The sequence below is a fragment of the Chrysemys picta genome, chromosome 5, assembly GCF_011386835.1.
Source record: "Chrysemys picta bellii isolate R12L10 chromosome 5, ASM1138683v2, whole genome shotgun sequence".
NCBI lineage: Eukaryota > Metazoa > Chordata > Testudines > Emydidae > Chrysemys > Chrysemys picta.
In genome coordinates this window covers 68,299,756-68,323,605 of record NC_088795.1, presented here as the reverse complement: position 1 = coordinate 68,323,605, position 23,850 = coordinate 68,299,756, and the positions used below count along the sequence as shown (strand labels likewise).

The 23,850-nt window shown below is 37.8% G+C and overlaps 1 long non-coding RNA gene across 1 annotated transcript in view; it reads right to left on the bottom strand.

The window, feature by feature from the left end:
• Positions 1 to 4,609: 4,609 nt before the first annotated feature.
• Positions 4,610 to 23,850, bottom strand: part of LOC135983668 (uncharacterized) — a 36,133-nt gene continuing 16,892 nt past the window's right edge. Inside the window, exon 2 of the long non-coding RNA XR_010601392.1 lies at positions 4,610 to 11,203. This is a non-coding gene — a long non-coding RNA (uncharacterized LOC135983668). The remainder of the gene's footprint in view (positions 11,204 to 23,850) is intronic.

The following is a 23,850-nucleotide window of genomic DNA, read 5'->3' as shown; positions in this document are numbered from 1 at the left end:
ACAGACAGTTTGATAAGAAGTGTGAGCATACTTACAAGGGGAGATAGATTCAATGTTTGTAATGGCTCAGCCATTCCCAGTCCTTATTCAAACCGGAGTTGATTGTGTCTAGTTTGCATATCAATTCCAGCTCAGCCGTCTCTCGTTGGAGTCTGTTTTTGAAGTTTTTCTGTTTTAAGATAGCCATCTGCAGGTCTGTCACTGAATGACCAGACAGGTTAAAGTGTTCTCCCACTGGTTTTTGAGTATTTTGATTCCTGATGTCAGATTTGTGTCCATTAATTCTTTTGCGTAGAGACTGTCCGGTTTGGCCAATGTACATGGCAGAGGGGCATTGCTGGCACATGATGGCATATATCACATTGGTAGATGTGCAGGTGAACGAGCCCCTGATGGTATGGCTGATGTGATTAGGTTCTATGATGATGTCACTTGAATAGATATGTGGACAGAGTTGGCATCGGGGTTTGTTACAAGGATAGATTCCTGGGTCAGTGGTTTTGTTCAGTGATGTGTGGTTGCTGGTGAGTATTTGCTTTAGGTTGGGGGGTTGTCTGTAAGCGAGGACAGGTCTGTCTCCCAAGATCTGTGAGAGTAAAGGATCATCTTTCAGGATAGGTTGTAGATCTCTGATGATGCGCTGGAGAGGTTTTAGTTGGGGGCTGAAGGTGACAGCTGAGCCATTACAAACATTGAATCTATCTCCCCTTGTAAGTATGCTCACACTTCTTATCAAACTGTCTGTACTGGGCTATCTTGATTATCACTTCAAAAGTTTTTTTTTTTTCTCTTAATTAATTGGCCTCTCAGAGTTGGTAAGACAACTCCCACCTGTTTATGCTCTCTGTATGTGTGTATATATATCTCCTCAATATAAGTTCCATTCTATACGCATCCGAAGAAGTGGGCTGTAGTCCACGAAAGCTTTTGCTCTAATAAATTTGTTAGTCTCTAAGGTGCCACAAGTACTCCTGTTCTTCTTTTTAAGGAAAGAAATGTACTCTTTTTCTATCCACCCTTTTAAAGATGTCTCTCATGATGCACTTCTAGCTAAAGAGGTCATAATGAAATAAGTTTCCTAATTAAAATTCATTTAACAAATATGCGGAGCATGATGCGTGAGTCACAACAGGCTGGAAGATTAGGGTCAGATAAGCATCCAAACATCAGAGTCTTCAGTAATGGCCTGGAAGTATCATGTGAACAGCCTCTTAGTACTTCAGCATATCTGCTTCCAGATCTAGTTGAAAGGGTTGTGGAAATAGAATGAAATATCCATTTAAAAAAAAATCAGATTTTTTTTTTCAAACCTCTAAAAAGATTCATGTAGAGTTTGGTTTGACTTCTGGGAAAAGTCTTGGGCCACTTCTTATTTCATACCCCTATGATATATTAAGGGGTTGTTTCTGAAAATCCTTAATCTTTTGAGCAGTTCCACTGAATTTAGATGAGTGTAAGTAGCATTTTGGTACAACGCAAAGTGTCTTCAAAACAAACAAACAAAAAGCCCAATAAAGAAAACAACGGGAAATGAATCATCATTCATCTCCACCTCCAATATCAACCAGTTACACGTAAACGTAGAGGAAACAAGAAGATCGTAGTCATTCGGTTGACTTTTATACTTTGGGGTTCAATCCTGCAAAGCTGAGCCCAGTTCAACACAGAACTTGAGCATATGTTTAACTTTAAGCATATACATGGTACCGTGGAAGTCAGTGTGACTACATACATGCTTAAAGTTAAGCATGTGCATATGCGCTTTGCTGGATTGAGGCCAGAGTGCTCAGCACCTTGCAAGATCATGTCCTATATAAGTCTAAGAATGATTGATTGCCAAATGGAATCATACTCATCCATTATATCCTTTCCCACAAACAAAGTGTCCTAGTAATTGCCCCTATTCAATAATGCACTAATCTGCAATTCTGGGGTTGACTGGCTTTCCCGGGTCATGAGGGTGTCTTTTTCCTGTCATTGTGGTTCTCAGGAACTCTCTCTTTTTTCTTATGCATCCAAGAATACAGTTGTCTACATTCCTTTATGGAAGGTTAACTCTCAGGGAAATTTAGAAAATGACAATACACATCCTCATAATAGAAGGAGACAAAGTCCAGCAGAGGTGACTTTTTTTCTTCTTTATCAAATATAAGTATCCACGTGTTTATAGATCCTAAGGAAAGATATGGGTGGGCAGGTAGTGTCCTCAGAATCTAAGGATCTGAGGTGTTTGGAATGTGGATAACCTTTGTAGAAGCAGATCTGGAAAGCTCTTGGTACAGACTGTACTGAATCTATCAAGAGCCAACTGGGAAAGTTCTGGGTAGTGCTTGAAATTTTTAAAGATAGTCTGTTACTGGTTAAGGGCTCAGCTGGTGTAAGGTGTCATAGTTCTATTGACTTTAATGGAGCTGTGTAATTTACACAAGCTGGGGATCAGCCCCATTGCATTTAAACACCTTCTGGATGCTCCAATTTATCAAAATACTCAGCTTGCAAACACACACTATTCATTTGTTCACTCTTTAGCACAAAGCCATATGAGACTAGCTGGAGTAATGAAAACATTCAGGCTTTGTCTGAACACTAACCTGTTGAACTAAAGCTGTATATTTAAACTTATTTATGTAAACCAAGTCAGTTTATGTATAGATGCTTATTTTCATTTAAGATTGGTTTATTTTATTTCTCCTTTTTCTTAAGCGGCAGGATGGACCAGGGACTAGGGCACTACTTTAGGCATTGGAAGACCTGGGTGTTAATCTCTGCTCTGCTGCAGACTTTCTATGTGACTTCAGGCAAGTTATTTAGTTTCTCTGGGTCTCTCTTTGCCCATCTATAATATTGGGATAATAATATTTCCCTTCCTCACAGGAGTGTTGTGAAGATAGATATATTATTAATTAATTAAACCAGTGTAAATTTGTGTATAGACAAAACTTGGGTTTGATCCTATATTGCTGAAAGCCAGAGGATTTATAACATTGGCTTCTTCAGGAGAAGACCCAGATATTCAAAGGTATTGAGTTGTTTGATTTCAATGGGAGTTAGGTGTATAAATGCCTTAGAGGGTGTGGACCTAAATCCTTTCCTTATGGAGACAGTGTGGACTTTTTAAATAGCACCTTTCTTTGGCTAGTTGAAATAGATATTCCCATAAATTTACCTGAGTCAATTACATCATAATAAATATGTACATACATTATAATATAGAGCAAAAGTTACATTACAGAGCAGACAAACCATTCAATTATATTTTTAAATGAACACGTTATATATAAAATAGTCTCAAGGACATAGACTAAAAACTTCCTGGAATCGAACTATTTCAAGAAATATTATAAATAAAAGAAACAAGTAGCATATTCAGGACTATCACAGGGAGTCTACTTAGAAAGAATCAGTCAAAACTGTCTCTACATTTCATAAAAAGAACAGGAGTACTTGTGGCACCTTAGAGACTAACAAATTTATTAGAGCATAAGCTTTCGTGGACTACAGCCCACTCCAATGTTCTAATAAATTTGCTAGTCTCTAAGGTGCCACAAGTACTCCTGTGTTCTTTTTGCGGATACAGACTAACACGGCTGCTACTCTGAAATCTACATTTCATTTGTCACCTCTTTCTGGTAATCGTGAACTCAGCTCAGGCTCTGTATTACTTTGTAAAATCACCTTTGAAGATGCTATTGATGGAATTAATCAATTCTCTATATACCAGTGCTCTGACATCCTGAATTTGTTACATCAAAGGGTCTCGCTTGAGAAGACAAATAATTAAATGACCTGTAATACACATAAATGGTACTTGTGGGGTCAAAGGAATTCCCTATGAATACTTTGGGTCTTCTGTTTACCAGACATAAAGATGGTCTGTTACCTGCCGTAGGTATAGTGTAGCGATTGTCAATTAATCAAGGAAAGAGTTCCCCAAACAAGATCTCCCTGTTTGTGTTCCTAGTCTGAGACATTATAAATCTATTACTAACTATACAGGGTAAGTATGAAGAATGGTACAGTACTCTGTCATATCCATTCATGTTGCTTGGTCACATTGGCAGTTTCATGCTAGGGTTATGAACCACTTTGGAATTAAGTGGGAACCAACCACCAGTAGACTATTTTCAGTAGTGGCAGAAGTGGATTATGGAGAGGTGCTACCATAACTGTCATTGCATAATATCAGAGTTCAGCTGTATTCATTCCACTTTAATTCATTGTCACTTTCCTTTTGGAAAGTAAGGGGTACTTAATTCAGTTGTACACAATAATACCCTAAATACCAAAAGCAAATGAACTTTGTGTGATGCATTTTATTGATGCTATCAGATTAGTTGGGATCTAGGAATCCAAGAGAGAGAGAGCAAACTAGGAACCGTATCAATGTTATGAAGTAGTTCTGCCTAGTGATTATTGGCTTCATTGAGACTGACAGCTATGAGAGTCACTCTCCTAATTTGAAATCTTTCAGAAGCACCAAAAAAAGGATCAAAAGAACAGCTACCTCACCAATTGTTCTGGTTGAGAGAAATAATATTAATACCCCTTTTGAAATTTGGGGTCTAGTAGGTTGTTCCAGTTAGGAAAAGAAATTGGTGATAGTCAGGTATTTCTTTGATACAGTTTTATTTTATTTACACAGAATGTACAAGTCCTGTGTTTCAAATACAGAGGGAATCCAATAGAAGGACAGAGCTTCTTTTTCTCACATTACCAAGAACACTCTTTTCTGTTTTCACTCCTGACCTAAAAACCTCTCCCCAGGATTCTGGCAGGGTCAGACACTGTGCTTTGGCTGCTCCTTCAGGCTGTCACAATGTCTCTCAGTCTTTCCCATTTCTTTGTCTGTTCAGCATTCTCTCTCTCTCTCATATATACATCCTGCCCAAAACAATACTCACCCAAAGCTCCTGAGTGGGTTCACATACTCCTTTTGTCTTAGCTGGGGGATTAGCCTTACAGTCATATTAATTCAAGAGTGAATTCACACCTATCAATGAGGTTTTAACTCAACTCATAACAAGGTTTCATTTAGCTCATGACAACATAAAGGATTATCAGGGATAAGCAAACTCTCTTGCTGCAAGATCATAAATGCCTGATGAAGAAAAAGGCAAGTAGGAAGAATGAAAGAAAATCCATATCAATGTAAAAAGAAAGGAGCAAAAAGGGGAAAGATAAGAAAGAAACTCTAAAGTATAATAATGTAAAATAAATGATAAGGAAGTTACTTAGAAATTCAGGGCTAAATCCCCAGTGGGGCAAATTGATGTACTGCTATTGAAAATCATGGTACTACATCAATTTACATTAGCTAAGAAATGAATCCTGAATATATATATTATATGTTGTTATCAGATATGAAAAAATCCAGAATCTGGAGGAAATTTTGGACAATTTATTAAATACCTTCTATAATATTCAAACACATATTCAGTTAGACAAATGGATAATAATACATAGTCTGCCATATATACATTCCATATTGCTGTAAACTAAACCTGTTATGTTTTGTTCTTAAGTAGTTTATATTTATTGTGCATATACATTATTTAATTTTTGCTAGTTTGTTTAGTATCGTTATCACAGTTAGCAGTTTAATTCCATATTTTCTTTGTCAGACTGTCCTCACTGCAATTTGTTATATTTTCAGTTAATTAATGATATTCATTCTTTCCTCTCATTTTCAATTAATAAACTATTTAAACTTAAGAAAGGAATCAGCAATGTATGCAGAAATTGTGTATTTTATTAGTTTACTGGGTAGTACTGAAAAGCAACAGCCACTAAATCTTGGAAAAACAGTATTTATTTTACCTGGATAGCATTTGTGTTTTGAATGCATTAATCCTTCTCTGTAACCACTGTTATGGGAAATTTAATTTAAAATAGGTGTAATTCACCCCAGAGTAGAAGGCCCATACAAGGACCTTACAAGCCACTCCTGAAAGTACAGTTCTCCTCCCCTATCATGAGCAACAGGACTGCAGATATGGGCCCATAGGTCCAAGCCTTATTTTGACTGAACTCAATGGGAGAGCTCCTCCTAACTTCAGTAGGATTAAGAGGGATTTGTGGACTGTGGAGGTCTTTGCTTGGACCTTCTGCATCTGGAAGAACTTGGTCATGTGTGATCTAAACTAACCATAGTGTTAATGGGAAGGGGAAAATCAATATGGAGCAACAGCACAAGATAGACTCAGAACTTTCCAGGGTTAAAGATGATTATATTGTTTCATTATGGAACACTGGCATCAGGGCCGGCTCCAGGCACCAGCCTACCAAGCACGTGCTTGGGGCGGCACCTGGAGGGGGGGTGGCGCTCTGGCCGGTCGGGGAGAGCGGAGCCCTGGCCGGGCTCAGCGCCCTCCCCTACCACGCTCCCCGGGGGGGAGGCACGGAGAGGGGGGTGGCGGGAGGCTTTTTTGCCTGGGGCGGCAAAAAAGCCAGAGCCGGCCCTGACTGGCATCATCATTTAGACCTGTGGTTAATAATAGAACAGAGCATAGAATTTTAATCATGTAAGGTAATATTCCATGTCATTAATAAAATATGCTTCCTCTATGCTATAATATATGGTTGGTTGCTTCCTGTGTCTCTTAATGGTTAGGTGATTAATTACTTGATGATTGCATGGCACTTTTAATCTTCAAGGTACTTTATAACTGCAAAGCACTAAAATGCATATATGTGGGAGCAGGCTAATAATCTGGGTCACAGTTGTGCCCCTCTGCAGTAATACCTGGCAGTATTTGCCTGAAACACTCAGGCCTTGACTGCACAGGATAGTCAGACCGATTTAACTTAAGTCAGGTTTTAAACCAATGAAAAGCCCTGTGTGGACACTCTTATTTGAGTATAAGAGTGGATGTTTCCATTTTAGCTTAACTCTGTTCTCAATCAATTTAGGGTAGAACAAAAAAGCCACTCTTGTACCAAAATAAGAGTGTACACAACAGGGGGTTTTGCACTGGTTTAGCTATAGTGGTTTAAATTCACATCTTAGAACAGGGGTTCCCAAACTTGTTTTGTGGCTTGTTCAGGGTAAGCCCCTGGTGGACCACAAGATGCTTTGTTTACCTAAGCGACCGCAGGTATGGCTGTTCGCAGCTCCCAGTGGCCACGGTTTGCCATTCCCGGCCAATGGGAGCTGCAGGAAGCGGTGGCCCGGGATGGGATGGGATAACTTATTTTGCTTAAATTTAGAATTCATGCGGAAACTTTGGGCTGCAAATTTAGAACAAAATTTGAAGCTTTTGAGATAGTTTCCATTTGGATCTGGCCAAATGAGAGTTTTGGGTGCTGCATGTTCTCTTGTCTTTATGGCCCTGCTGCATGCTTTTCTCTTGTTTATCGCTAGCTAGAAGCATTGCAAGAATTGATTTCAAACAAGAATCTTTGTGGTTTCATAACACTGTTTTCCCCTTTGTTTAAAATAAGTGCTTTGTAGATTAAATTTTCTCAAAGTATCATTTAAAAAACATTTAATAAAAGATCACACCCTAATAACATTTTTTAAAAGTGCTAGAGGTTTTGTGAATCCCCAAGTCCCATCAGGTTTACCCGCTCCAGGGCTCCGTGGTCTCTGAAAACACAAACATTTAGTAGAACACTTTTCTCAAGAATACCTCTACTATTCTGGAGACTTCAAATGTTCTTGGAGGAACTGTTGGAGGCGCTAGCTACACTCTGTCTCCAATTTGAATCTCTGTAGAGTGATTTTAAGTGTAGCCATTTATTTCTTCTGGCAAATATTTTTGGGTGACTCCTGAAATTCTTCCTTCTTTCATAGATTGTGTTTTCCCTTCTAATGCACTATTGTCATTTTAAAGGCGATTTTAAAAATAACGAATCTCTAAAATGTTACTGTCCTGACTCTGGATGATTTATTCACATTGAGATGAGCTGCTAATCCTAAATACTCTTACATGTTGCAGACTCCTCTAAATCCTGTTTTTTAAAAAACAGTTTTGGTGTAAGTAAGTAGAAGAGATTTCCAAATGATGCTACATATTTTGAAATGTATTTTCTTAAACCTCCCATTTGTCTTTTCCCCGACATACTGACTTCACCTGATTGTTTTTTGCTTGGAGATCGCTAAGGCCTTGTTTGCTCTAGAAAATTAAAACCCATGGTACGGCAATACCGCAGCTGCACTGGTGGTAACAATGAGCTAAGTGATTGTGGAGATGGGGCTCAGGTATTTTTAATACCACGTCATTTAAATGTTGTCTGAATCTTTTATGTCCACCAGGTAGGAAGTAAAATGAAGTGCTTTGCTCTTTAATGTGTTAATCAATATTTGGAGAAATGACAAATAGCATTCCTTTGGCCTCAGCCTATTGAATCAAAATGTGTACACAACTAGAATACAATGTTTTTGTTTCCTTCGCTCTTCTTCTATAATCTTTTCTTAATTTCCTTGAGGGAATCCTTTTCCTATCTGAGAATTTTTTAATAGTGATGCTGTCCTCTTTAGCATAACATGAAAGTAGTCCATTACATGCATTGTAAGGAAATAGACCCTAAGACTATAAAGTGGGTGGACACTCGTGTTTCTGTGCAGCTCACATGTACTGAGAGAATATTTTTTTAATGGGATTTCTATATTTCTTTTGGCCCAAACTAGTTAGTATAGAAGCATCTGTCACTGTATACGAATTGTAAACTTCCTTGGACTGAGATTTGAGTTGGCTTTAAATTTAGTCACACTGGTTTGCCCATCCCTTAAGTGCATAGGACAGAACTGTCCCTTGTTTAGTGAAAAGTAACTTCACTGTAAGAGAGGAAATAAACTCAGAGGAAGGTATATTAACGGAGATGGACCATGAAGGGTCCTGTTTCAATTTGGTATATGGAAAGGTCAGGGCTAAATTCATGTATTAGTGATGAGTGCTTTGCCTTACCTGGTGGGACACTGGGCCAGGTCTACACTAGACAATGTTTGCTGGTGTATCCTGTATATGCCTTCCCCCCTAAAAATAAAAAATCACACATTGAACCAATATTGTCATACCAGCAAATATTTCTAGTGTAGACCTAGCCTTGGTTAATGTATCATCTTGGTCTTTCACTCTCCCGACTGGGAGTGTTGCCAGTTGATTAACCCTTAGCGTACTGATTAATCCCCAGGGGTTTAACAGTTTAGGGAATGGTCAATTTTTGAGGGGTTCAGTGAAGCTGTTGGGCTGGGAGGAGAGAGGGGATTTGGCTTCTCATGGACAGGGAATTCTTGGGTTTGTTTGTTTTTTTGGCTTGCTTGAGTGGATAGGGAGGGAGGACAGCATATTCTGATGGCCTTTGGCAGGGAGACTAATAGATGCTGGATGGAAGAGAGGATGGGTGTGGTGGGGAGGGGAGAGAGTCAAATTAATCTGTCTCCATTCCTTATTAAAGATGAGGATGCTTATGCTCCAATAGTTAAGGCATAATGTTAACAGACTTTGAATGGAGGTCTGTTCAGTCCCCTTTAGCTAGAAAAAAATGGTGAAGAGAGGGTACGGATATAAAATAGGGAATTTGGGACAGCCTCAGCTGCCTCATGGGTGTAGGCCCCTCATAGATTTTAAGGTCAGAAGGGACCATTGTAATCATCTAGTCTGACCTGCACATTGCAGGCCACAGAATCTCACCCACCCACTCCTGTAATAGACCCTAACCTATGGCTGAGTTACTGAAGTCCTCAAATCATTGTTTAAAGACTTCAAGTTACAGAGAATTTACCATTTACACTAGTTCAAACCTGCAAGTGACCCATGCCCCATACTGCAGATGAAGGCAAAGAAACCCCAGAGTCTCTGCCAATCTGACCCAGGGGAAGATTACTTCCCAACCCTGATCAGTTAGACCCTGAGCATGTGGGCATTCCCCTGAAATACACTGACAGTTTCAGGGCTTGGATACTGTTTAGGCCAATTTATGATTTTATACTCTGGGGTGCAACTAGGCCAGTTTATTTGTCTCTGTGTTGGACACCATATTAATGCTATGGTATCTTGAAAGATGGGGTGAAATGTTCTGATTTCAGCTCAGTATATTTAAGTATAGATTATATTAGAAATTCCTTTAATTGAATGTGAATTCAGTGTAAAATATAAACTTTAGTGCTGTGTGGTTCAGGGAACTGGTAATGTAATACAGAACCTTTCACTGTAAATGCTGATCTAATCCAGGTTGGTACTAAGAAAAAGTTATTAACATCTAAAAACTCTTCAGTGGCCTGTATGCATGTTGCTATCATCAGTCCAGTTTCCACCATCACAGTTGACATTATCTGGGACTCTCAGCAAAAGGACTCAATACTGAATGGATACGGAGACTGAATTGCCCTTCCAGAACTGTTCCTCCCAGGTCAGGGTTGAGGTACAGTCATGGGTCACGCCCAGTTTGGGGAAGGTTTTATTGCTGCATTAGCTATACCTGTTCTATGGATAAACAGAAGACATCATTCTCCAGGCTTGTTAGTCAGGCATCTTTCACAAGCAACAAATCAGCTTCATATTTTTTTCAATGTAAACTTACAAGTTATCTGAAATCAAAAGTAGTACCTTGTGTTAAGACCAGACATTTCACTGAAGAGAAGTTTTTTTTAAAAGGATTTGCTTACTACTCTTCAGTCAGCTTCAGCTGCTACTTAAAATAAATATAAATTAAATATTTAATTTCTGAAATAACGCTATACAAAATCCATTAGAGATATGGAATTCTGCTCTTTTCTGTGCATATTATAGATATAAAAGTGAACACATTACAATGAAATATACTCTAAACATAATAGTCATAAAAAATGAAAAAATGGGAAGGAATCAAATGTACCTTCTGCAGTTAAAGATTTCTCCCTTCAGAAGCCAGAGGAGATGTGGTCTGTAAAAAGCCCTGATGGTTTTATTATTATTAAGGCCATGAAGTGGGGTTATAAAAAAGGTGCTGAAGCCGCTTCATAGGTCACGGTTCATTAACTATTATTATTGTCATGTCTGGATTCCATTTGATCAATGAACAGCTCCTTCCTCTCTCAATCACATCCTTTATTTCACTGTCTCCAGGTGCCCCGCTTCCACATCTACCTTTATCAGAAGTATTTCCAGCAATGGGTCTGAGAAGTACTTGTCCTAAATCACTTCAACCACACTTGCATGTATTGTCTTTTTCTTGTTGAACTTTCTCTTTTTCCTTTTCTCTTCCTGTTGGTGGCATTCCATGTCTGGAAAGCATGAGAACAACATTAATAGAAAAAGCATTCATCTATATATTTTTAGGGGTTAGATTACATCAAAGATTTTCCTGTAAAGAAGCTTGCTTATTTATTTATTTTGGCTAATAAAATTGTCACACGTGAGGGGAAAAAAGTGTAGGAGTCTGATCAAGCACTTGGTACATTGTGGGTTCAGGCTTGACATGAGGGAGTGAAGAATTACTGTGTTAAAGGCCACTCTCATAATTTATAATACATTGGCCATCTCTGAATTTTCCAAATTCTGGCTTACTTAGTTAATGGTGTGTCAGAAGCAGAGTGTTTTCTTATACAGAGATAGACAATAATGGTAGAGGACTAGATGGGGAAATGAGATAAAGAGCTTGCTGGACTTTAATGCAGATTGTCAGGGACTGAAAGTATCTCATGGCAGTTTGGTGTCCTATGAAAATGAGTTAGTGCTTTCAAACCAGTGTCTGGGGATACCATTGCTTGAGTGATCATCGACTGAATTGGCATGAATACTGAATTACTCTCCTATTAGTGATCCCTTCCACTCAAATTCTAAAGATTTTCAGAGTCACCCCTTAACTTTCTCTTTGTTAAGTTTAATAGATTGAGCTCTTTATATCATTATATCATTATAATTAGTGATATTATCACTATTAGATCTTTTAAAATCTTTTTTATAATCTATCATTCTCGTGGCTCTTCTATGAAACCTGTCCAATTTATCAGCATCCTTGAATTGTGGGCACCAGAGCTGGATAGACTATTCCAGCAGCAGTCATGCCAGTGCCAAATATACAAGTAATATTATCTCTCTACTCTGACTTAAGATTCCCCTGTCTCTGCTTTCCAGGATCACATTAGCCCTTTTGGCCACAGTGGCTCACCTGATTATCCACCATGACTCTCAAATCCTTTCCAGAGTCACTGCTTCCCAAGATAAAGTCTCCCATCCTGTAAGTATGGCCTACGTTCTTTGTTCCTAGATGTATACATTTACATTCAGCCATATAAAAACATATTTTTTGCTTGCGCCCAGTTTACCAAGAGATCCAGATCATTCTGAATCAGTGACCTGTCCTCTTCATTATTTACCACTCCCCCAATTTTTGTATCATCTGCAAACTTTATTTTGCAAAACCCAGAACTCTTTTGGAGTCTCTGATCCATAATTTTAACCAATAAACTGTATCAACATAATTTAAGGAATAATCATTCATTACCTGCCATTATGTATGCATGTTTTCTGGTGTGAATAAAGTGCCATGACATCTGAAGGCTAGTTGGTTTGCTAGTTGGGTGGCAAAAAATCTACTACAAAGCTAACTGGGTCTACATTTCAAGTCTTCCATATTATATGATGGACCATATTTCCTGCTGACAAGAATTTCTACCGTCCTCCTCTTCCCCACTAATGTTACTAAAATGTATCTCTTTTTTTGAAATAATAATAAAAATACTATGTTAAAACATTAATTTGATTATCTCAATGAGTGGCTGGAAGACAGAATGAACTGCTGAAGTCAGCAATAGCAGTAAGAAGCATAAATCACTGCAAGAAGAAGCTGTACACATGGAATTAAGGTGATGAAATACAGGTTTAATGGTATTTGAGTTTATAAGGGCAAGCCTGGTCACCTTCCATTGGCTCATAATGTTGTTATGAGAGTTGTCAAAAATCTTTCATTTTAACTCCCAGATGTCTGATAGATTAAATTATACCATAGTAAAAAAATAAATTAATAACAAATTGAAAAGTAAAACAATCAAAATAGCCTATCATTACAAGTTTTAAAACCCACTCAATTTTTTAGTTTTTTAGATCCAAAAGTTTTATATTAAACCCTTTATTTATTTTTTACATTTATTTTGTCATTATTAAAATACACGAAGTTTCCATCAAGTATTAATCTTATTCATAACCTGCATTTGCTAACTTTAAAAGACCCATTTGTATTTGGCAGTGCCATATCATTGTCAGTGTATTTATTTTGTTCAGATTCCAAAAATGGTAACCTTTCAGGCCTTAATCACAGACCATAAACACTCCAGGTCTCCTTTACTACCACTGTGTTTTATTGTATTCTTCCAGCAGACCACAACTGTAATGTTATTTACATTACACATAGGTACAGTCAGGCCCTCTCAGAGGTCCAAAAAGGCCCGGGCCATTTCCAGCTTTTGAGGCCCTTAGCCATAATAAAATAAAAAATGACGACACATGAAAACAAAATAAGGCACCAAAAAAAGTGACACATAATTTGAATATTTTTTTTATTTAACAAATGCTTTTCTAGCCTTTTTCTGTGCAAACGCACTAATTACTGCGGAAAAATCTAGCTTTCGTGCAATGTCACAGTTGATATTAAGCATGGTGAGCCCATTCAAATGCTCTTGTCCCATAGTTGAATGGTGATAGTTCTTTACCCTCTTCAGCACGTTGAAGGTGTGTTCACCTGAAGCCACTGATGCAGGCAAACTGACAAAAATACGCAATGCAATTGTGATATTAGGAAACACCCCAAAGATTCCAAGTTTGAGTATTACTTGAAGCAATTCCTTTCGCTTGCAATCCAATTTAAAGTTCGTGGAATATATTAGTTTGAGGAAGATGAACACATCACTGAGATCCTTTGAGATTTCTTTGTTTTACTGTTGCTGAAATTGTTCAGCTGCAGAAAGTAGATCTTCATTACTCAGTCTGTTGAACTGCCAAAGAAACCCCAAAAGGATACAAATTAGTCACAGTGACTCAAATCGATGTGTAAGACCTGACTGAATAGAGTCAATGATGACAAAGAAGACATTGACCCTATAATGCTGCTCGGCATCGGATTCAGTAGGTAAGTTGCGATTGGTGGAGAACTCAGATGAAATGCCAATATTCTGTGCTACTAATTTGGACTCAGTCAGGATTGCATCCCATTGTTCATGAATCTGTTGAATGTCATTGATAAGCGTTTCAGTGTTATCCCTCTCAACATCAAGTGTAGCATTGCATACTTCCATTACCTGATTAGTTTGGTGGATCATTGTAAGTAGCTTCATCCAGAAAGATGACATCAGAATGAATTCAAATTTGGACATGTGCTTCTGAATAGACAGAAGTTCAGTTCGAGTCTGCAGTGAGATTGAGAGATTCAAGCTCATTTAAAGCCTCTTACTGAATTCAAATGCTGTGCAACTGGTTGAATACCATCAATCTGTGCAGACTATCTAGTTTTGGACATCCCATGCAGTGAAACAGGAAGATATTGCTTCAGAATTTCCCACCTTTGTGGACTGCTACTGAAGAGATTGTACATTTGCTGAACAGTTCCAATGTAAGTAATTGCCTCCTTGCATGATTCAGCACAGTCAACATCTCTAAGGTTTAGTGTGTGGATTCCACAGCTGGAGAAAATGCAGTTTGAATTATGCTCAAGCAGAACTGCTTGTACACCTTTGTACTTCCCAGCCATATTAGATCCATTGTCATAGGCTTGACCAATGCAGACTTGAAAATCTAACTTAAAACCTTTTAGAATTGCTGGTACTCAAGCAGCAATTTCTTATCCAGGTTTTCTCATGAAATTATCAAACAAAATAAACCTTTCTTCAGTTGAAAATTTTGAGCTGTCTACAATCTTAACATATCGAATAACCACAGTAGTCTGTTCCTTGTGAGAACAATCTGGAGTGACATCAACCATGATTGAAAAATACTCGGCATTTCGAATCTCATCAAGAATTGTTGTTTGTACGAATGACCCACATAGCTCAGTAAGCTTTTTTTGTATGCGTGTGGAGAGATAATGGACTTGCATGCACTTTTGACTCTCTTGCGATTCTCGAACATGTTTAACATGCTCTGATAAAAGTGGGTCATATTTGATGAGGAGCTCAACTATGCCTAGAAAGTTTCCATTTGCACGATCACCAATACGTTGACTGGAACCAAAGAAAGCCAATCCCTGCTCAGAAAAAAAAAGGATGACATTTAATATGCATTCAAGAAGTTTTTTCCAGTTATTAGTTTCTGTAGAGAATTCAGTCAAGAGAAAATTATCAACGAAGGAATACTAATTAAGAACACAAAATGAAACAGTCAGACAGGTTATTATCTTTATCACTGAATCAAAACTCAAGCACGCAAGGTATAATATAACAGGCTGAGCTGAAGACAAAGGGATGACATATATATAGTAAACACAGACACAGATACAGACAGAGGGATAATGTCCAAAAATTTCAAACATGTGTCCTCATGAAACTCACTGTACAAGACTGTCCTCACAAATTTTCACCTTGAATCTGGGCCTATAGACTATGAAAGCCTATGATGATGGCCAAGCTACCAAGTTAGGGCTCAACCAACCGACAAGTCACCTCTTTTAGATACCATATGAAGATAATAATGAGGAATTCTCACACATAAATAATTCCTTAGTCAATTAGACGCAAAACTATAAAGACACTAAAATGTAACAATTCTTTACCTTTCAACACGCACTTGATCCAGCACCAATCACTAGTAGTGGTTTGTTTATATAATCAGCTGATCTGAGAAGACACATTCATCACGGTCTAACCTTGTGCCATCAGAACCGATATATTTTTATTAATATTTATGAACATTTTTAACTCTTTAATATGACAAAATCTATATCAGTTAACAAAAAAATTATGTCTTTTACCAAATCACATCTCTTATTTCCTTACATTTGTAGCTCTAAACTGAGAGAGTGTGTCACATTCTGGTCCGATAGGGATACACATAAAAACAAGTTGCGAAACTTATCAAATGCCAAAAAATTAACAAGTGTCTAAATTTGAGGCCCCCTTTGAGCTTGGGGCCCAGGCCAAATGGCCCTCCTGCCCCCACCCCCTCTGATTGGCCCTGGGTACAGTTCACAGACAGCTTCCCACTTGCTTCTAGGGCAGGGAACAGTACTAGCAGCATCTAGTCCTGCCAACTTCAGCGTTCTTTCAGGCTCCTAACTCTTCTCGACCACTCCCTTCCTGTCTTTTTATATAATCCCAGTTGCTGGGGTTACCTCCCCCTCAATTAGCCCTTCCGTTGTAGTTCTACTCCGTTAGTGGACATCCTCTGTCGACTACCTGTCTTCCAATCACTTCCCAATTAATATATAATGGTGGGTAGTAGAATGACAGGTTCTAAGTTAGCTCCAGACTCAGCACACCTTGTTCCACATACATTATAAAATCTACTTGATCTTGAGATCTATAATATATAACCCCCTTCATTTACAGTTTAAACTGATTTTTACCAAAAAATTCCTGGGTTTTACAAAAAGTATTCATTTTTTTTCTGATTTTCACCCTACTTTTGTATCATTCAAATATATAAAAAATCATTTGTTTTATTAGGAAAATATAATACATGAGATATATGTATTATGATAATATGTTAGTCTGTGTATATATGCAAAGCTGCCTGTTGAGATAAGGCTATGTATTAGTCTAGAAAATACACACAAGAAACAAACAGGGTACATACACATGCAAGCTCTGAAGTGCATGAGCGTACTGATGAATCTCACACATACCACATACTCATTTCAAGCTGTTAGCAGATAATGGTTTAAAGATTTGACACAGTAAAATGGGAAGAAAATGAAAATCTGTGTCTGAATACATTTCAGAACACAAGGAAGTATTTGAAAGTTTAAAAAAAAGAAAAACAGGAGAAAAGGATGAAGTTGAGTGTATGTGCTGCAAATGGTGTGGCCCAATTATTAAATGTAAATATTTATAGGCTAATAGTTCTAGGTCTACAACAGTAAACTGTTTATTCAAATGAAAGTTTTATTTGGGGATTAGAGATATATTGTTTTCTTAAACTCCAAAACCCTCCTCTAATAGCAGTGTTTTTATGAAGGGCCACCTTGCTTTAGCAAAGACCTTCTCAGAGTCTAAAGATAGTGGTAGATCTCTATTTCTTTTTATTTTGAATATCATGAATTACTACTATGATTCATCCAATGTTATTGCTCTGTTATCTGTTATGTAGGAAACTTGTTTGATCAAATGTATATTAACTGAAGAAGAACTGTTTCTGGTCTTCTGGAAAGAGTCTCTGAAAGTATTTTCATGTCTACATTAAGAAGTGAGAATGGCCCACATGAGCCAGATAGCACCTTGTCTCTTTGTAACTTTGGTATTTCTACTGTATCTGCTTCTGGAATTGTATTGGGAATCTCATTGCGCTTTTAAAAAACAAACAAACAATTCAATAGACTGGGTAGTTTACCAGCAATTATATCTGATGTCCTCTTATAAAACTCTGAGAACCCATCTGGTCCTGGAGATTTTTGTGTCGGCGCAGATTTATTCACCTTTATAAACTCCCCTTCCTCTCTTGGTCTTTCTAAGTATTCCTGTTCATGGGTTAACAGGCATGAATATAGTCTATAATTTTCTCCAGTGGGTCTTTTGAGGCATAAAAATTTGTATGAAGCCTCGGAATCCTTCAACAATCTCCCTGGTCTTAAATTTTACTTCTGATTTTGAATTTGTATTGCCTGAATTTGACTCTTTTCATTCCTTTTTTTCTTAATCTGCAGGCAAGGAGTTTATTAGCCTTATTGCCCCCTCCTAAAATCTCTGTCAGCTAGCTGAGGGCCTTTTTAGTGTTCTCTAGAAATATGGCATTTAGTTGCTTTCTGAGGAAGAAGAGGCATTTAAATATACTTCTAGACCTCATTATTTTATGCAAAGCTTGCATTTTTTTAATCTCCATTAGTAATTTGCTTCTGTTTCCCTTTCTTTTTTCCTTTGGGACGCGAGGCTAATTTCCCTGCTATTACTGCTTTCATATGCATTCTAGGCAATGTTTATAGAGGTTTGACCTTTATCATTAGTACAAAACCCACTTAGTTTCTGTTTTGATAATATCAAACAACCAAGCAACCAAAAGCCAAATCCAACAAGTAAATAAATAAATAAATAAACCCCCCCAAATGCTTTATTAGGGAACCATTCAATTTCTAAGTCTTTTCTATAGGATCCCCACTATTAATGTTAAATTGGGTCACATCCATTGTGTCCACACTTGGGATATGATATCTGAGGTATGATATTTCAGTCTATATTATCTGCTACCAATGGATGATGAGGACTGGATGTAGCTGATCTTGGTGTACAAATTTGCAGGGTTAGAAAAAAAGCTGTATTTCTTTCTGAAAGTTTAGAGGTGTTGGTGCCTCTATTGTCACGAAACCCAGTTTGATTTATATTTTTCCTTCACTTCTGACTTTCTGTTCCCATTCCCACTTCTCTCTTCCTTCCCCTATTATTGGCTGGTCCCCACTGTCCATGGGAACCTGAACTCTTCCTATAGGCATGTGCTGGATCCCTGCTGAAGGGATCTATATATTTAACAAAAACCAGGCCTTATCAAATGTTCTTACAATGCACAACATTATAAGATTGTGGTATAATCTTGAGCTCATGTATTCTTAAAATTTTCACTGTAAATGACTCCTTTTCAATGAATATCACAAACATTCTCATATTGATAACTCTAACATCAAATATACTTCATTAGGGGAAGGATAGCAAGGTCCCCAGCTAAATCACTGTTCTCTTTGTCTATTAAATCCTATGAACCACAGCATTAATTTAGCAATAAATTTGTATCTATTAAGTACACTGCTTCCTGGGTGCTAGACAGCCGATTATCCATATTATATTTTTATAGCAATATCTATTACTTAGAATAATGATTTAACCCATATTCTAATCTTGTTCTTCTATGTCTGGTCTACTACCGTTCTCAGGTCTGTCTTGTTGTCTTGTTGCATCTTTTTATATTGTTTTCTTTCACTTTGGTCTCACTGATTCCCAGTTGTTTCTTGGTGACATGTAGGTTCAGTTGCTTTTTTCCCATTCGGTCTGTTGTTCCCTAGTTGAGTTGCCTCTTCCCATTTTCATTAGTATCTCTTTTCCTTCCTTTGGCTCTGAAAAAAAAACACACTTCTCCATTTAAAGGACCGTCTAATGCAGTTGTGGGCAACCTGCGGCCCATGGGCTGTGAGACATTTTGCTGACATTGACCATCCGCAGGCACGGCCCCCGGCAGCTCCCAGTGGCTGCGGTTTGCCGTTCCCAGCCAATGGGAGCTGCAGGGGGCTGTGCCTGCAGACGGTCAACATCGGCAAAATGTTTCGCGGCCCGCAATCGGATTACCCTGATGGGCCACAGGTGGCCCACCACTGGTCTAATGGGAACCCCCATTTTCTAAGAATTGTGGTTACTTGGTGCAGTTCCTTTTATTTTCTATGGGCTGAGGTTACCAGATCTGGAAAGGTTTTTATGGGTTGGTGAAAGTATGATCCATGTTTCAGATCTCTTCCTCATAGCTCTTAGTATGTATTTCCTACCTTAGTATTAATGTAGACAGATAATCACATGTCTGTCTTGATCCTAATGGAGACTTGGGAAAAAGGGACATGTGTACCCCTTCACTATAAATGCCAACCTGGCTGCCCAATTTTAATATACTTTGAAAAATCTCATTTGCATTTCCAGAGAATTTCTTCCTCCAGAATACCTTTAATCCTTACATTGTTTCCATATTTCCTATTCTACATGTCCTGTAATTTTAATTCTCTCTTTAAAAAAATATTATTTGCAGTCTTTGACCTAGATTGGTAATAATTTTCAATTGCTGTTTTATCCTATTTCAACTTTTTTTTTTTTTATTAACCTCACTGATTTAACTTTTGATGTCCATAATATTGGCCTGCAGTTCTTCTTTCATCTCCTTATTCAGCTTCTTATTTTCTGCTCCAGGTCCTTCAGGTTAGCGTTAGTGACTGGTGCTTCTCTTTCTACCTCCAAAATTAAACCATTAAGCAACCATCTTGTTTGCTGGCTTAGCCACCAAATCCTTTATTTTAACTCCCAGATGTATGATTTAAACTATACCACATGACTGACTGTGCTAATTGTGTTAAACTGTGTGGTGCTGACTGAGCTAAGAATGCATGGAAGGTGACAAATCTGCTAAGGGTATTTAGGCTGGGGGCTTGATCCCTAATAGGTGGAGTAATATTTGCAGATTAATAGCATTAGAAAGCACTGGACTCAGTCTCAGGAGACCTGGGTTCTTTTTCTGGCTCTCCCACTGGCCTACTGGCCAAGTCACTTCACCTCTCTGAGGAAAATATCTTACAGTGAGAGGCTGTTTGAGAAAAGTTTGAGAGGTGACTTGATAACAGTGTAGAAGTGCCTTCATGAGGAGAAAATACTAAAAGACTATTTAATCTGCTTTAGAAAGGCATAACAAGAATCAATGTCTGGAAGCTGAAGCCAGGCAATTTCAAACCGGAAGTGAGGCACATGTTTTTAACTGTAGGGCTGATTAAACATTGGAACAAATTACCAAGGGAAGAGGTGGATTTTCTATCTCTTGATGCCTTCATATTAAGACTGGATGCCTTTCTGGAAGATATGTATTCATCAAAAACAACTTATTGGGCTCAATACAGGTTAAATTTAATAGCCTGTGATATACAGGAAGTCAGATCTAATATTCCCTTCTGGCTTTAAAATCTACTACACTAAGATTTCTAGCTGAGTAAAGCTTAGCATAGTTCCGACTGGTTTTGACTGCTGAAGTCTTCCTTTGTTTAGCTCATCTAGTAAACTTACTGTTGTAGCTGATGGTCTGGGTTTGAGTCTCAGCTGCGTCGGTAAATATGTGGCGTATTCCATACACAGGTTGATATCCATGGGCTTTACCAATTGGTTTCAAATTCTCCAATGTGCCTATGGACGTAACACTTATTTCTCCCATATCCTTTACCATCCCATTTCATGTGTGACTGCTCTCTTGCATATGAAGTATTTATTTCTGCATTTGAGTATTTGTGTGAGCAACTGCCTTTCTCAATCTGCTCTAAAACCAGGGCTCACATGCTGTGCAGAGTTCAATACTCTCTCCAGTCTCCTGCCCTCATTTCCCTTCCCCCAGTTTGGTATTTAAAGAGAAACTCTACAGGGTTGGCTGCTTCCTTCCTCAGAACTGCTCAGCCATCACCGTAAGTTCTTTCTCTGTAGACAGTCTCTGCCACCTCTTTATATCTGGGTGGGGGTAATGAACCATCTGCCTCAGTGGGTCAGCAGAAACCATGTAACTCTTTCCAAGCCGGATCACCACCTGTGGACAGTGACATGTTAAGACAAATCTTGCCAGTCCCTTATAGTTTGTAATACTAATTTTTATACCTAGACTCTCAGAAGACTGAGAGATCCCTTAATCTTGGAATGTGAAAATGGGCTAAAAATAAAGATATAACTGGTGACATGTTGAATAGAAAAGTCCTTTTAAGTCTGGGCTAACGTTGCTAGCTCCTTTCATGAAAAAAATAGTTTCTGAACAGGATAGATAATAAAACTGTATGAAATTCAAGACTTAATCTCCAAGGGAATCCTGGTGTTTTTAAATTATGCTTAAAGTGTACTTGATGGCCACAAAAATGTTTTTTTACAGATTATTGTTCAGACAGTATTGCAATTTCCTTGTCATTATTCGTTTCCCATTCCAAGCCCTCATGAGCATGTAGGACATTACCAGTGTCTCTTGGCGAAGACAAAGCCATTTATACATCTTTTATGTTGATCCCATTTGAAATATTCTTTGTATGTACTTACCTGATAAGGTGTTTTAAGGCATGCTTAATTAATGTTTCAAAGCACACTGAGAAGCTCTGATGAAGGGAGCTGTGTAAGTGCAACAAATTATTATTTTATTTCCTGAGAGACTTAAGTAAACTAGGTCACTGTAAAGAAATAAGAATAACAGGCAAAGCTGTAAACTTGCTTTGAGCAGAGGTAATCAGTTTTCTATATGCAGAACACGGAATAAGAGCCAGGCTTGCTTTGTACTCAGCATATCCTGAAAGGAGAGATCAGAGCTCTTATTTTTTTTATAAAACCAAGAGTTTTCCAGATCTCACAGTTGCAGATCAGGGACTAATGTTGTTGGTACAGAAATCTGGGGCATAATTTGTAATGCCCTTACAGCTCCCCGTTCAACCATCCAAAACCAAACCATAGTATACAGGGAACTAAAAGGAAACGCTTTCATTCTGAGCCATATTTCTACAGTTCCAACCAGGTCACAAAAGGAATGTTGCTGATGTGCTATTTTAATAGTCACCAGCCAAGCAATTCAAGGCAGAGGCAGACAGTTGGAGCAATGGCGGTAGTAATATTACTGGAAGTCTAATTAAGTATTTTTTAAAAACCCTGAACAAACCTTGTATTAGCATATGTTCTGTGGTAGTTTCATTGCAATTTTTTGAAGGGCACTATCACAGAATGTCTTGACTGTATCCAAGAAGAGCAAGCATATAGCTCTGTTCCAGTTCAAACACACTTCTTTAAAAGACAAACTACTTAACAACCAGCACAGTTCCACAGTAGAAATAGGCTGCAAAAGCTAATACAAGGGATGACTCACAACAGAGTTGCTGCCTTTCATAGCAGGCTATATGTGCCTATAATATAGCTGTGGAATATTTTATTAAACATGATCACATGTAGTAGTTGCAATACCAGATCAGAACTGATATCATGCTAGGCACGTGATTTCTAACAATTGGTTCTAGATAGCATTGTCAAGGAGAAAATAGTATATAGAATCTTAAAAAGTATAAAGCGATCAGACCTCATCCATCAATTGCAGCTGGAAGAAAACCACAGAGCTGATTTTATTCTTATAAAAACAAAAGGGAACTACTTTACTACTCTGCTACAGGGTAGTAAAATATTCATGCTGTTCTCTAAAATGCATGCCACTATTTGAAAGGATTTTTAGCAGCAGAGGAAACTTTGACATAGTATACACACGACATCTAACAAACTGGTATATCCAGGCAAGGGGAAAAAGCGGGCTTTCATTAATGTTAATTCACCTTTATTGATTTGCAAATATCTACTCTAAAATCTATTGTTACTGCTTTTGTGTCATAAGCATTACCAGTCAAATTGTCTCAGATTATACATTTACTGTTTTCAGTTTCTAGTGGTTCACCTTATCTAAACATGCAAAATATCTGTGCTAGGATAGTTATTATACTCATTGCCATTATAGTCTGTGACAGTAGAAATGTAGGAACTGCTTTGTAATAAGGATATAACATAGTGCTGGTAAAATATTCCTCTTCACTTTTAGACTGTAGATTAATGTAAGGCTTATGCTACTATTAACATTTATTAATGTTAATTTTTGATTTATTAACACTGTATTGAGGGTACTAATGATGTTGAATTGAAAGTGAGCACGAGAGAAGAAATTAGATGCTAGTGGACTAATGCTTGGAGCTTGATGTGTGTTGTCTGAATTTATTTCATTACTTTTTAGTGTTAGGGTGTAATTCCTAAAAAAATCAAATTTGCTTTAATTCTAAATTAATCTCAGTGAGGGATCTTGTTTCTTTCTACAGTAATATATTCTAGCTCAGTACAGACCATAAAAGCTAAATACTTCTCTCTTCCTTTAGTTCTAATTCTACTCTGGCCGCTTCTATATTCACAGTTGCACCAGGTTAACTTTGTTGGTTAACAAACTGATTTAGTTAAATGGGTGCGGAACTATGTCTGAATACTCTTAATTTGATTTAAATCTGGTTATATTA